We start from the raw sequence: 16,632 nt of genomic DNA, 5'->3' as shown, positions 1-16,632 counted from the left end.
ACTTTCTGAACTCTCTGTAGCTCTGCTATTTTATTACTTAAAAATGCAGTGGTCCCTCCCCCCCCCTTGTGTGTGTGTGTGTGTCTCTCTCTCTATCTATCCATCTCTCTCCTTATGTGTCGTTCTCCCCCTTGGTCTCTTTCTCTCTCTGTCTCTCTTCCTCCCCCTCTGACTCTCTCATCCCTTATGTGTCTCTCTAACCCTCTGTGTGTGATTGTGTGTGTGTCTCTCTTTTTCTAACCCTCTGTGTGTTATTGTCTCTCTCTCTCTTTCTCTAACCCTCTGTGTGTGATTGTGTCTCTCTCTTTTTCTCTCTCTCTAACCCTCTGTGTATGATTGTGTCTTTCTCTCTCTCTAACCCTCTGTGTGTAATTGTGTCCCTCTCTCTTTCTCTCTCTCTAACCCTCTGTGTGTGATTGTGTCTCTCTCTCTCTCTCTCTCTCTCTCTAACCCTCTGTGTGTGATTGTGTCTCTCTTTCTCTCTCTCTAACCCTCTGTGTGTGATTGTGTCTCTCTCTCTTTCTCTAACCCTTTGTGTGTGATTGTGTCTCTCTCTCTTTCTCTCTCTCTAACCCTCTGTGTGTGATTGTGTCCCTCTCTCTCTCTCTCTCTCTCTCTCTCTCTCTCTCTCTCTCTCTAACCCTCTGTGTATGATTGTGTCTCTCTCTCTTTCTCTCTCTCTAACCCTCTGTGTGTGATTGTGTATCTCTTTCTCTAACCCTCTGTATGTGATTGTCTCTCTCTCTCTTTCTCTCTCTCTAACCCTCTGTGTGTGATTGTCTCTCTCTCTCTCTCTCTCACCCTCTGTGTATGATTGTGTCTCTCTCTCTCTCTCTAACCCTCTGTGTATGATTCTGTCTCTCTTTCTCTAACCCTCTATATGTGATTGTGTCTCTCTCACTTTCTCTCTCTCTCTCTAACCCTCTGTGTGTGATTGTGTCCCTCTCTCTTTCTCTCTCTCTAACCCTCTGTGTGTGATTGTGTCTCTCTCTCTTTCTCTTTCTCTCTCTCTAACCCTCTGTGTGTGATTGTGTCTCTCTCTCTTTCTCTCTCTCTAACCCTCTGTGTGTGATTGTGTCTCTCTCTCTTTCTCTCTCTCTAACCCTCTGCGTGTGATTGTGTCTCTCTCTCTTTCTCTCTCTCTAACCCTCTGTGTGTGATTGTGTGTGTCGCTCTCTCTCTTTCTCTCTCTCTAACCCTCTGTGTGTGATTGTGTCTCTCTTTCTCTCTAACCCTCTGTATCTCTCTCAACCGTCTCTCTCTCCCTCTCCCCCTGAGTGCTTTTCTGTGTTTCTGTCTACCTTTTATTTATTTAATTAATGAATTGGTAGTGCCAGCTGATGGTGTGGCTTTATTTAAAGGGGTGGGGTCAAGCGCCCCACCATCTTTAAATTTCACCAGCCGTCACTGGATTAAGACATTTTTATATTTACTGAATAATGAAAGAATCTATAAGCATAATTTGCAGCATTAAAGTAAAAAGTATGTTTTAAACATATTTTAATGGGCATGGATTTCTAGATCTCATAATCAGAGCAAGCATTTTGTTATCTGGCAAGAGTTTCTGTTACAATCCTTTAGACTAAAATCAGATGTGTACTAAGTTGATCAGTTTTCCAAGACACCATTTAAAAGGAACATGAAACCCATATGTTTTCTTGATTTAGAAAGAGCATGCAATTTTAAATAACTTTCCAAATTACATCTAATATCTAATATCTAATTTTCTTCATTCTTTTGATATCCTTTGTTGAAAATCATATCTAAATATGCTCAGTAGTTGTTGATTGGTAGCTGCACATAGATACCTCAAGTGATTGGCTCACCCATGTGCATTGCTATTTCTTCAACAAAGGATATCTAAAGAATGAAGGCGTATCCTAGCCACTGCCTCAGCAGCCTCTGACGTCACCGCACGTCACTGATCTGTATACAAGGTACAGGGAAGAGGGCTGTGTATGTTTGAGGAAGAGGAACCTCTATTCTATTATATATCTGTATATAAGGAACTGGGGAGAGACTCTATGTGTGATTCAGAGGGATCCTCTCTAGAATTTTAGATATCTGTATATAAGGCACTGGGGAGAGGCTGTGTGAGTGAGGCAGAGGAACCTCTTTATACTATATATCTATATTTAAAGTGAATGTAAAGTTTGACAAATGTGTGCACGGTTTTTAACAATCCTATTAAAAACAGGGGCACTGGGGGCGGAGCTAACTGCCAAGCTAAGCAGACGTACTTTGTGAGAGCTCTGTACAATAGTGCTCTAAAAAGTAGATTTTTACGGACATTTTTAGTTATAGTTAAAATTATCTTACAAGGCAAACTGTAATTCTCGTATTTTAACTTATTCCTTGGGTTCCCTGACCCTTTAAACTATTTAAAAGCAAGCTGAGAGCCCGATCACGGACCGAGCACCTAAAGCCTGAAACCCACCACAGCATACTTCAAATTTGAGATTGTGTGCCCCTTCTGAGCTCCGGAGGGCCGGGGCTTCGCTCCGGAGCTGGGTCTTCCATGCCTGAAGTTAATCTGAGACCTGGCCATGAGGACACGCAGCACTGGAGCTTTGATACCATATCACAACCTAGAGCTGCACGGAAAGACTGATACATTTGAGCAACTGGACTTGCAACTTTGACTGCTCACCAGAGGCTTCCAGAGAATGTGGCAGAAGTGATTCACGGAACTGAAGCAACACTGGAAGTGGTGAGTTCAGTCTCTGAGAAGTGGCGCAAACGGCCGCCATCTTTTCCTCTACCTCCTACCGTTACTGAGAGGCCTAGACGTCCTTACGGACCAAGAGGCACTGGTCCAGTCGGCTCCGGGGGATTCCAAAGTCCGGATTGACCCAGTAAGGCAGCTTTAGCCTCTGGCTCTTTGCACTCACAATCTACCCGCTACAGGCCTTCATAGAAGGCGGAACAAACCTGCAGTAGAACAAACTCCTAGGACGCACTACACAGCTTTAAAGCTCAGATGCCACTATTCACTGCCGAAGCAACCACTTTGGCTCTGAGGAGGCTTTTAGGCCTCAAAAGTTATCATTTGGCTACAGGGGTGACCTGATTCCTGCACCTCTCTAAGGATCCATGGAACCCTGACCTGATATGGAAGCAGGCCTGCAACAAAAATTGACAGTCTGGTGAGATCCTCTCCTGTTACCTTACACATGGTGACATTGGGAGCTTTTCAGCCCCAAGTACCCCCCACAACCCATCACATCCCAGAGAGGGCTAATAATTCCAAGCACTATTCTGAGTTTACACCAGCTTCCCATCCTCACAACCTTTAACCCCCCATCTTCTTTGCATTGGGAACGTTTACTTGAGCCTCACCCCACCTGCTTATAACAGGGAAACACTGTTTGGATCAAGCTAGTAAGGCTAGTAATCTAGCTAAATAGTTCATCCTCCCTACTCATAACATACCATCTGAGACTGCCACTACCCTAATTTTTAAGACTCTTGGAAGAGTAGAGGGACCTACCCTCTCAAGACACTTGTCTCACAACCGTTTGTTTTGGGTATACATCAATCTCCACAGTTTGTTATAGCTGATAACATGTTAGACTGTATGTTGTATTGCTGTTTATCTTAATTTATATCACATGTGGTTTTGTCTCTTTTGTGGTTGCTTCTATCCCAATTTTTTTCTTGTTTGGACCTCCTCTCACCTCCTCCATTCCCGCCTAGCTCATCTAGGTGGGTCACTTCCTCTTCCCTTTTTCTCTTCTCATTGGGTCGTATCCCCTTATTCCCTGAGGTGGGAGAGGTTCTTACTCTGATCTTGTGTTAATATTTCTCCTAAACCTCACACTTTTTAACAACTCTTGTGACCACATACTGTAGTTGAGATAGACATGTATCACATTGTTGTATTGATTGGTTATGCCTTTTTATTTTACTCTGTGGTGTCTCCTTGGTACTTGCCCCCTCATTGCGGCCATACCAGGTATATAGCAACCTTAGGAATAAGTGCCAACCAACTTGTAGTACCCTATAGACTAAAAGCCGCTAAATATGGACAATATTACTAAACATTTAATTGGTGACATTCTCAGGTATCTGTTATCTCATAACTTTTTCTTATTTGATCAAGAGTTTTACCAACAAATCTGTGGCACGGCGATGGGGGCAAAATTTGCCCCATCGTTTGCCAATTTGTATGTGGCTTGGTGGGAAATGTTTACACCTCACAGAATTCGTGGCATGAGGATGTCATCATGTTTGTAAGATACATTGATGACCACATTCCACAAATTCCTACATTACCTTAACAATAATAATATGGGGTTAAAATTCACAGGCACATATAGTAGTACAGAAGTTAATTTCTTAGACCTGACCCTATACATTGAAGATGATCAAATATGTACAAAAACTTTCAGAAAACCAACGGCAGGGAACACTATACTACATGCCACATCACAACACCCTAAACATCTTGTCACAGCAATACCTAAGGGTCAATTTATTAGACTCGGACGCAACACCAAATCAGATGGGGTCTATGATCAACAGGCAATGGAGCTTGAAAACAGATTGGCACAAAGAGGCTATAAGAAGGATACTTTAGCACAATGCCGCCAACAGGTCAAAACTCTAAGTTTTAATCATAAATCTAAGAAAAAACAAAGTAATGACGAATTTTCAGATTCTGTGGTGTTCACTTCTGCATATACCGCACAATTTGATTCAGTTGTCAAAATACTTAAAAAACATATGCACGTCCTTTTGGGAGATGACATATTGAAGTCTTGTGTTGACAAATGTAAATTTGTTCCTAAAAAACCTAGAAACTTGGGTCAGTCTCTTTCCCCAAGCATGGTTAAAAGGAACACATCAGAGTTTTTTATATAGATTTTTATGCTAACTGCAGTACCCAATGGGCTGTATATTTATTGACATGCAACCTATGTGAATATCAATATACAGGACAAACATCCAGAGTGTTAAGAAAAAGAGTAGGAGAACATGTTAGGGATGTCAAAAATTATGTGAAATAATCTGCTGTTGCCAGCCATTTCAATGGCATACACTTTACAAATAAAGCAGATATATCGGTACAAATAATAGATTTAGCACGGGTACCTATTAGAGGGGGGAACAAACACAAAATCCTTGACAAAAAAGAATTGTTTTGGATTTTAAAACTTCAAACCAAAACCCCCTCAGGTATCAATAGAGAATTTGACATCAGTTATTTTATTGATGACTGAGTTTTATATTCACATAAATTTCAGCATATTCCATAATATTTGTCTATATTTTCTAATATTATTATGGGTATTAACATTTTGACCTTCCAGTATTTAGCATTGCCTATAGACCATTGTGTTAAATATTAGTTCATAAATTGTAAAAATTTTACAAATATGTATAAATTCACACATGCGAGTTGTTTGCTATTTTGCATATCACTGTTATTATATTGTATAAGCAATGTTGCTTTTTTATTTTCCACTTTGCATTAAGTATGTTTTTAAACTTTTTTGTGGTCAGTTGGGGGTTAACCTGTTGCTGCTCTTTGCATAAATAGGTGGCCTCATCACTGCACCTGCAGTCTATGATTAAACGCCACTAGGGGGTGTGAAACGCGTAAGACAGTCCTTTTGTGTTGTCCCCTGTCTGGGAGCTCTCCATTTTTAGTTGTACTAATAAAATGTGTATTTTTTTATTTTCACTAGTTGAGCAGTGCCTGCTATTTTTTGTCTTGTCTCTTGGCCTGATCAGCCATCTGCTATGGCACTCCGGGTAAACTGAGGTTCCAATTGTTGCTATAAGGCTTTTTTTCTGCACCAACTGGAGTTTTTGACCGTGTACTGGATCCCCCCTTTTGCTTCATTGATCTGAACCCTTCTGTACCCCCACCTACTCCCTCCCTGTACGAGTACCCGTCTGCCATATTCAACCCTCTGCAGCGGGCCCTTAGCCCACCCCACCGGCTACCATGGGAGGGATAAAGACCAGGAGATGCCACCCAGCCCTGCTCCACTTTTCATTGCACTCTATTTGTATAGATAATTTCTCTTTTGTCAACTAAAACAGTAACCTAATACCACGTTAATAGATATACCCAACAAGCTTGTACTCACTATATGTGTATACCTCACTCGAAAATGCCTCATACTTCCAGAAGGCACCCGAAGACCCCGGTGAACATTAAAAAAACAATCTTTAACCACTTCACTCAACCACCCAAAGAACCTGAGGAGGGATCAAATGATGACCTTAGTGACTCGGAGTCACTAGGAGAAGGTTCTCAATCTGATCTCCACCTCTCTACTCAATCCCAACCTTTACTGAAGCCACTCTAAACAAAAACGCTTGCCCTGCAAACACGTTCCATCATGAAGGAAATACAGAGAAGCCATGCCGAGCTGCGTAAACATATTTCTGAGATACGTGAGAGAGTAGATGCTCTCGAAAGGAAGCAAGATGACATAGCCACGGACTAGACAAACCTCTTGGCATAAACAAAAGCCCTATCTGAACAGCTAAACCAGCTGGAATTTAAGCTAGCTAACGTGGAGGATCGAGCCCGCAGAAACAATGTCCGGTTCTGAAAGAAGTCCAACCAACAGACCTTCTGGGCTACTTGAAGAAGCTCTTTGGTAAACTTTTGGGCCCTATCGAGGACATGACGTCTACCATGGAAAGAGCCCATAGAGCACTGCGCCCGAGAACAGTCTCACAGGATAAGCCAAAAGACGTCATTATCTGCTTCCATAGTTTTCTATTCAAAGACAAAGTGATGCAGGCTGCCTTCAGAAAACCACAGCTTTCGGACAGGTTCAAGGATATCCAGCTTCTGCCCAATTTGTCGGAACATACTCTACAACAACAAAGACAATTACAGCCGGTCACCTTGGTACTACGCAGGACAAGCATAAAATACAGATGGGGGTACCCAACTAAACTAATAATAACAAAAGACAACCAGACACACATGGTCTCTACCTTACCTCAAGGTAACATTCTCCTCACACAGTGGGGCCTCTCAACTGATGTCTTATGGGCCCAACCTTCTACACAGCTAAAACTACGTGCAAACGCACCTGAATGGTCCGTCAAGGATCAAAGACCAAAGAGACTGAAAACCCAACAGATGTAGGAACTTTCCCGGCCTCATAATCTTCCTCCCTGAGTTTGGACCATGTTTGAGTTTCTGTTTCTGTTCCCTCTATTGAGTGTACTTCTCTCTATGAGTGGTAGAAGATGACTCTGTGATTATAGGGTCACCCCTGGTGCTGGTCAACAGAATGAAGTTTAAAATACACAAGTTAAGTTGACATCAATGTTCCCTGTAAGGTGCGCAGCAGCGAGGGCACTCAGTGATCTGTGTAGGACCGCGCACAGATAAAGACAGGCCGCGCATAACAGCAGACAGTGAGGGAGTCAGAAAATCCTAAACATATTTTGCTCCTCTGCATCTCTGCAGTCATGTGTTGAGCTCAAAGCTGTAAATAGTTACATTGTGGTTTGTCCTACGGCTGAGCTATTGGGGGAGGGGCTGCAAAGTAGTCAGAGTTGTATTAGCAAGAAGAGAATGAAGGCACTGTGGGACCCTCTGTCACCTACCCAGGGCAGCTTTATCCTGCTGCTCTCAAGTGCTGTCCAGAGTACTGAAACCAGTGTGTGAGAGCAGCAGGATAAAGCTGTCCTGGGTAGGTGATAAGCACTTTACACTTGACACGTATGACAATGCTCAATTATCCTAGGCACTAGTTGCTCTTAGAAAGCTATGTCCACAAAACTGCTTTCACGCTACTTTCCAATGTGAGAGGTAAACAGGTGACATTTTTACAACTCCCCTGTGTGCCGTGTATACTTTCAGGAGAGCCGCTTCATATTCAGTGACTGCAGCATGGTGTACACCAGCTGCAGGTTGTTTGGAGGTAGTTAACTGTTTCCTGTATTACTGCTGCTAGGAGAGAATGAGTTACAAAAACCTTCACCAGTATAAGTTATTTGGTGATCTGTAGAAGCAGCATGCCCGGCATCTGACCCCCCTTGCAGCATGTAATGGAACAGCACAACTCTCAGGTATCTCTTCCCTTAAATCTTCAGACTGAGATTAACTGCAGTAAAACCCCTGGCCATGTGTTGCTAGTGATATGTGATAATAAACGGGTGCTGTGTAAGTCATTCACCTTAGTGTCAGCCCATTACCCTGCCTACATATATCATACTTTTCAGTGTTGCTTAGCTTTTTTACACTTTAACCCTTTTGGCTGCTAGAGTGATGCTAGTTGCAGTCAGTGATGTGTTTCAGCCCTGTCTGCCAACTAGGGGTTAATAGCTAAACATTTATTTATGTAAGGGTATCATATACATTGACTTCCTGGATTTTTCAACCCCTGACCCTCTCCTTTTAAATATTGCAGTATATTTTTGCTGTGTATGCCATTGCCCAAACACTCCATGCAAACAAAATTTAATATATATATATATATATATATATACATATACACACATATATATATAGATATATAAATATACATATGTGTGTGTATATATGTATGTATATAAAAGTGCTGCCCAGTGACCAGGTCGTGTGAAAAAAAATCTTCTCAGAGCAGTAGCAGGTCCGCACAGCTGTAAAAAATAATTAGGGGGATCATTGGTTGACATGGTTATCTATTTACACTCACCTAGATTACGAGTTTTGTGTTAACAGGGGTGCGGTGCTAACGAGCCGTTTATGCTCACCGCTCACTTGCAGACAATGCTGGTATTACGGGCTTTTACAAACCCGGCGTTAGCCGCACAAAAGTGAGCGGAGAGCAAAATTTAGCTCCACATCTCACCTCAATACCAGCGATGCTTACAATAGCGGTGAGCTGGCTAAACGTGCTCGTGCACAATTTCCCCATATGAATCAATGGGGGAGAGCCGGCTGAAAAAAACCTAACACCTGCAAAAAAGCAGCGTAAAGCTCCTAACGCCGCCCCATTGATTTCTATGGGGAAATAAAAGTTATGTCTGCACCTAACACCCTAACATGAACCCCGAGTCTAAACACCCCTAATCTTACACTTATTAACCCCTAATCTGCCGCCCCCGACATCGCCGACACCTACATTATATTAGTAACCCCTAATCTGCCGCTCCGGACACCGCCACCACCTACATTATATGTATTAACCCCTAATCTGCTGTCCCCAAAATCGCCGAACCCTACATTTTATTTATTAACCCCTACTCTGCCGCCCCCAATGTCGCCGCCACCTACCTACACTTAGTAACACCTAATCTGCCGCCCCCAACGTCGCCACCACTATATTAAAGTTCTTAACCCCTAAACCTAAGTCTAACCCTAACCCCCCTAACTTAAATATAATTTAAATAAATCTAAATAAAATTACTAGAATTAACTAAATTATTCCTATTTAAAACTAAATACTTACCTATAAAATAAACCCTAAGATAGCTACAATATAACTAATAGTTACATTGTAGCTAGCTTAGGATTTATTTTTATTTTACAGGCAACTTTGTATTTATTTTAACTAGGTAGAATAGTTATTAAATAGTTATTAACGATTTAATAGCTACCTAGTTAAAATAAAGACAAATTTACCTGTAAAATAAAACCTAACCTAACTTACAATAACACCTAACACTACACTACAATTAAATTAATTCCCTAAATTAACTACAATTGAATAAAATTATCTAAAGTGCGAAAACCCCCCACTAAATTACAGAAAATAATAAAATAATTACAAGTTTTTTTAAACTAATTACACCTAATCTAATTCCCCTAATAAAATAAAAAAGCCCCCAAAATAATAAACAGCCCTACCCTATACTAAATTACAAATAACCCTTCAAAGGGCCTTTTGCTGGGCATTACCCCAAAGTAATCAGCTCTTTTACCTGTAAAAAAAGTACAATACCCCTCAACACTAAAACCCACCACCCACACACCCAACCCTACTCTAAAACCCACCCAATCCCCCTTAATAAAACCTAACACTAACCCCTTGAAGATCACCCTACCTTGAGAAGTCTTCACCCAGCCGGGCCGAAGTCCTCAACTAAGCCAGGCGAAGTGGTCCTCCAGACGTGCAGAAGTCTTCATCCAAGCCGGGAAGAAGAGGTCCTCCAGATGGGCAGAAGTCTTCATCCAGACGGCAACTTCTATCTTCATTCATCCAGTGCGGAGCGGGTCCATATTCAAGGCATCCTTCCTGGCCGACGACTACCCGACGAATGAAGATTCCTTTAAGTGACGTCATCCAAGATGACGTCCCTTCAATTCCAATTGGCTGATAGAATTCTATCAGCCAATCGGAATTAAGGTAGGAAAAATCCTATTGGCTGATGCAATCAGCCAATAGGATTGAACTTCAATCCTATTGGCTGATTGGAACAGCCAATAGAATGCGAGCTCAATCCTATTGGCTGTTCTAATCCTATTGGTTGATTGCATCAGCCTATAGGATTTTTTCTACCTTAATTCCGATTGGCTGATAGAATTCTTGGTAGCATGAAGATAAACCTTTAAAACTCTTAACAACATCCAGATTATGTAACAACCTCTCCTTAGAGGAAGAAGGATTGGGACAAAGAAACGGAACAATAATTTCTTGATTGATATTGTGAGTTGAGAAAACCTTAGGTAAAAATCCCATCTTTGTCCGAAGTACAGTCTTATCCAAATGAAACACTAGTTAAGGTTGCGTCACACTGGAGGGCAGACGATTCTGACACTGCATAGCTAACAGAAACAACACTTTCCAAGTTAGTAACTTAATATCAATAGAATGCATAGACTGAAATGGAGCCTGTTGAAGAACTCTAAGAACAGGATTAAGACTCCATGGGGGGAGCAATACGTTTGAAAACAGGCCTAATTCTAGCAATAGCCTGAACAAATGACTGAACATCTTGCAAATAAGACAACCTCCTATGCAACAAAACCGAAGAAATCCTGTAGAAACTGAAGGATACGCAGAGTCTTCACTTTGTGCCAAGGGAACCCACATTCCACACACCAAGACAGATAAGCCCTCCACACCTTATGGTGAATACGTCTGGTAACCTGTTTCTGTGCCTGAACCAGAGTATCAATCACTGCCTCAGAGAATCCTCTCTGGGATAAAACTGGAAGTGCCACCGCTCTACCGGGATCACCCCGAAACCGCCACACCTAGGTGCTGGGATTATGTGGGACTGTGGCTCCTATAGAGGTGCCGGGCTGTCTGGAGGGGCGGGAATGGCGGGAAAATTGTGGGATTGTCCTTTGTCTTATCAAGATGAGATGTGTGTATAAAAGGAGTGTGTGTTTTCAATAAAATCAGTTCCTGTTTCACCTGAATGCTAATATGTCTAGTTATTTAGGTGTGCTCCAGCTAAAATCACTTTCCTGGGCTACATAGCAGCATGTTTCAGGCAGAGGAAGGACCCTCTGGCAGAGCTACCTAGTCTGGGTAGCTGGAGTCTGCCACAGGGTGGGACCCTGACTGCTGGTGCTGTCGGGCATCAGGGGTGGCTACAGGCTGCCTCCCTGGCTGCAGTCAGCAGGGAGGAAGCAGGACCCGTTTGGCGGAGCTACCCAGTCTCCCCCCTCCCCAGTATTGGCGCAGAGCTAAGGTCTCCCCCCTTCATAACCGGGTGCGTGACAGTTGCTCTGGGAATCCTATGCGGTTCTTACAGATAGTACTGCAAGCTACTGTATCAAAACAATGCAGTAGCTTGAACAAAAGGACACTTGTATAGACATTATCAAGATACAAGTGGTACCTTTTGTTCATTAGGGGTTGAATTAGGTCCCATATAATCTTGCCACTAGTTCCAGAATGTTCTAGGCAACCTGGAGGGTCAAGGTGGGTATCCTTTCCATCATACACCCGGAAGGCTTGAGTATACCCACTCTCGCTCTCACAGAGCTTATACACCTTCACTCCATACCTGGAGTGCTTTGAAGGAATATACTGCTTGAATCCCAGCCTTCCCTTATACTTCATCAGGGATTCATCCGCGCAGAAATTCTTTTCAGGTGTATAAGCCTCTACAAACCTGGCAGTGAAGTGGGTAATCAGGGGGCGGATCTTGTACAGCCTGTCAAACTGGCGGTGCTTCCTAGGGGGGCAAAGGCTGCTGTCATTAAAATGCATGAAATGAAGTATCATTTCATACCTTTGCCTAGGCATAGACTGGCTGTAAATGGAAGTACAGCAGATGGGGCTAGTGCTCCAGTAGGAGCGGATGGATGGCTTCTTGATTATGCCCATCAGCATTGTGAGTGCCCAGAATTTTTGAAATTCTGGCACATCAATGGGGGCCCATTGCTGCTTTGCCCAAAAAGACTGAGGTTTAGCAGCATGGAATTGCTGGGCATATACATTAGTTTGGGAGACAATGTTCCCCAAAACATCATCCCCCAGAAAAAGCTACATAAATTGAAGGGGGGTAAATCCTGTGACATCCAGATTGATGCCAGGATTTTCTGTGAACGGAGGGATATCTGGCCTCTGGAGATTAGGCACTAGCCACTCCTCAGCAGCTGGAGCAACACGTCTCCTTCATGCAGGGGGCTCAGCAGCCACAGATACATCACTAGCGCTAGATACATTTCTAGATACACTTATTTCACTAGATGATGTATCTGAGCACTGACCAGGGTCAAAATCAGAGCTTGCGTCAGAGGCCTCAGACTCTGAAGCCAGGATGGCATAAGCTTCGTCAGCACTATAAAAACGCTGTGCCATTATAAATATATAGATATCAATACCTAAAGCAGTGATCTACGGCACAAAAGGGGTTAATGGCTCTTAGAAAAGACTTTTGGTCTTACAATAAAATTAAATAAATATAAATCAATGCCTAAAGCAGTGATCTACGCACAGAAGGGGTTAATGGCTCTTAGAAGAGCCTTTATATCAATGCCTAAGCAGTCATCTAAAATTAAATAAATATAAATCAATGCCTAAAGTAGTGATGTGCGGCACAAAAAAATTAATAATTTTTTTTTAAATTAACCCCTAAAAAATGCAGACAGCAAAAAAAATAAAAATAAAGTGCTGCTGTGTGCTCCTGTGCAAGATCAGTGCTAATGCTTATGCAGTGATCAGTGGCAGGAAAAAATGATATATATATAAAAATATATATATTAACTGAAAATGGTGTAAATGCACTCTCACCAACACTTGCAACTTGTCAGGGTGCTATAGAGGTAATTTGTAGCAATGTAGAAAAGAAGCACTCACTGAACTTTCTCCAACAGTGACAAAAAACGATTTAATGAAGTTTTAGTGACGTTACGGGACAGCAACAGTCCCTTCCTCTGTTGACTGTTGCTGTCCCGAAACGTCACTAAAACTTTTTTTACGTTGGCGCCAAGTATGACGCACAACGTAACTAGAAAATGTTTTGCCGCCAACCATGTCCGGAAATGACACACTCGCGTCACTAACAATGCAACCCTGTGTGAACCCCTGCGTCAACTACGACGCTGGAAATGACGAACTTGCGTCAACGGACGTGCTTTTCCACAGCAAAAAATTCTCGCACCATGAATGACGCAATAAAGTGTAGCATTTAGCGCACCTGGGAGCCTAAGACAGCCCGCAAATTAAAACAAGTAGTCAATTGAAAAAAAGACTAAATCCCAGGTAAGGTAATATTTCTCAATATTAACTTTCCCAAATATGAAACTGACATTCTGCAAAAGGAAATACATGAACCTGACTCATGGCAAATATAAGTACAACAGTAAAGAGAGAAAGAGGTAAGAGAACCTCAAAGAAAGCAGGTGGTTTGAACTAGCACTCATTCCTGTCTAACATAATTAAAAATTAACCTTTAATAAGTATAGTTAATACCGGCCTAAATACCACAGTGTACCAAACATTTAAAACTAAGTCACAAATGTCCCCCTGTTTCCTGGCCGATAGCAGCTCCCTCGGCTTCAGGTGACAGGGACAATGGACTAATAGATTTAAAAGCAACAATCACCAACATGCAAATAAATGCACAAAAATATTAGCAGCAAACTAGTTACGGCTGTGCTATCAGCCTTTCTCAATGCTATGGACAAACCGAGGCCCGGGTGCCACCCCTTTAAATAGCACTAACCTTAACCTTTCAACCAATCATTGTTTCATATGAGGATACTCCTACTTTTGATCCAATCCCTGTTTATTACGATATTGTGACGTGCACAGGCAGTAGCCCAACAAGTATTCATATGTTAAAATAGTTATAAATGCAATCCAATATACTACACGTGTTTCATTCTAATTTGCGCTTCCCATGTTATATGTAATCGGTCGATATATCTAGGATACGTAATAGTGTGTTTGTTTACATGTGGTTTCGATCGCTTATGATACTTTAAACATATGCAACTTGTAAAGTGTGCAACTAGTCCCCTCCGTGCAATACGATTAGGATAAGGGCAGTATTTTCTCTTGTTTTTCTAATACTCTATGTGATCCTGTGATTAAGAACAGCACGTAAGATAGTTATTTTCATTGAACCCTGAGGACACACCCTATTCTGGCGTCGTCCAATCAGACATACGTTTTTCTGTGTCAAGACAACGTAATATCACATTAGAATATTACTGTGTAATAGAGCAAACAACTCATTTATTGTCTTTAACCATTATATTATTCAACATTAAGGATATCGATGCTAGTTTATACCCCTTTGCAAGTAAAACCTATGTTTAGGGTGATATAGATTTATCCCAGTATAACTCGTGGTTAGGGATTTTTATTGATTCGATTTCCACTTGCGCCTTAGATGACCGACATTCAGAGTACTGTGTTTGTTATACATATAGGAAGTAAATTGCCTTCAAATTCATGTATTACATATATTCATCTTATATCTTGATATTGTTTCATGATCAATACATAAGGCGTTATAAGACGTGTATTAGTTTAGTCACAAGGTGTCCCTGGAAATTCGAAATCCCTTATTGCAGTGAGTGGTCCATGTTCAAGTGACATGCTCAAATATTCTTGTGTGTTGTCTTCCTATAATAAGGATAATTGGATTACTGCCATAGAGTAATAATCTATGTGGGTTCCAACTTAATTCTCCATAAATTATGCTGATCTGTATGTTGTTCGACTGCCTCATATTAGATTTAGTATCACAGTTATGAGAGGTATCTCAGATGTAGATATATAAATATATATATATATGAAACTTCTAATATTGAATATGATAAAACATATAGAGTATACAGTCTTTCTAGCATCACATAGCCTGTAATAGCACCATACTTTCTTAGTGTGAAAACACATATTAGTATTATGGAATATTAGGCTAAGGTTATTCACATACTATACGTTTTTCTGGTAATCAATCTCTATAATTAAAACAGAGTGTGTAAATTGCATATAAAATTATTAGAATATGGGAAGAATAGGTTAAAGGTATAAGGAGTGCTATGGGCGGCCATTAGACACCTTCAAATTTGTTAATTATTACACAAAACTTGTATGATATTGTATGATTAATGAATACCTATTTTCTGAGGGTCCCACTACCTCTCTCATTAAATTCCCTGTTTCTGAATAAATTCAGGTTAGACTAGTGGGTAGTATTGATATTAAAGAGGAGGTTGTTAGTCAGAACTTTATTAGGTATAATTCAGTAACCATAATACATAAGTAGTGGTTTATTGTGATAAAAGAATACGGTGATCTAGTAAAATATAATAAAATAAAATAGATTGATGGATAATACCTGTCTCATGGATTAATATCAAAATTCAGTCAACAAAGTTTTTAAAGAAATACCCAATAGTTGTTGGCCTCGTTCATTCCATTGGGTATAATTGAATTAAGTCTGAAAATCCAACCTGTTTCTTTTTGAAGTAGGGTAATTTCACAGTTACCCCCTCTAATTCCAGGTTTGATTTGTTCCAGACCCCAACATTTAAACGAGGCAGTTTTGCCTGAGTGACATTGTAGAAAATGTTTAGCCACACTCGTTATTTTTTTGCCCTTTTCTGAATCTCTCTGTGCATTGCGAATGTTACTAAGATGTTCTGTCATTCTAATATTTAACTTACGGGTAGTCATACCTGTGTAAATTATGTCACATGAGCATGATAGGCAATAAATAATGTTCTCGCTCTGACAATTGATATGGCTTTTAATTCTCCAAGTTTTATGACAGAACATCTTAGTAACATTCGCAATGCACAGAGAGATTCAGAAAAGGGCAAAAAAATAACGAGTGTGGCTAAACATTTTCTACAATGTCACTCAGGCAAAACTGGGCAAAAAAATAACGAGTGTGGCTAAACATTTTCTACAATGTCACTCAGGCAAAACTGCCTTGTTTAAATGTTGGGGTCTGGAACAAATCAAACCTGGAATTAGAGGGGGTAACTGTGAAAATACCCTACTTCAAAAAGAAACAGGTTGGATTTTCAGACTTAATTCAATTATACCCAATGGAATGAACGAGGCCAACAACTATTGGGTATTTCTTTAAAAACTTTGTTGACTGAATTTTGATATTAATCCATGAGACAGGTATTATCCATCAATCTATTTTATTTTATTATATTTTACTAGATCACCGTATTCTTTTATCACAATAAACAACTACTTATGTATTATGGTTACTGAATTATACCTAATAAAGTTCTGACTA

The sequence above is a fragment of the Bombina bombina genome, chromosome 4 (genome assembly GCF_027579735.1).
Source record: "Bombina bombina isolate aBomBom1 chromosome 4, aBomBom1.pri, whole genome shotgun sequence".
Classification (NCBI taxonomy): domain Eukaryota; kingdom Metazoa; phylum Chordata; class Amphibia; order Anura; family Bombinatoridae; genus Bombina; species Bombina bombina.
The sequence above is the reverse complement of the archived record's forward strand: the minus strand, read 5'-3'. Positions refer to the sequence as shown.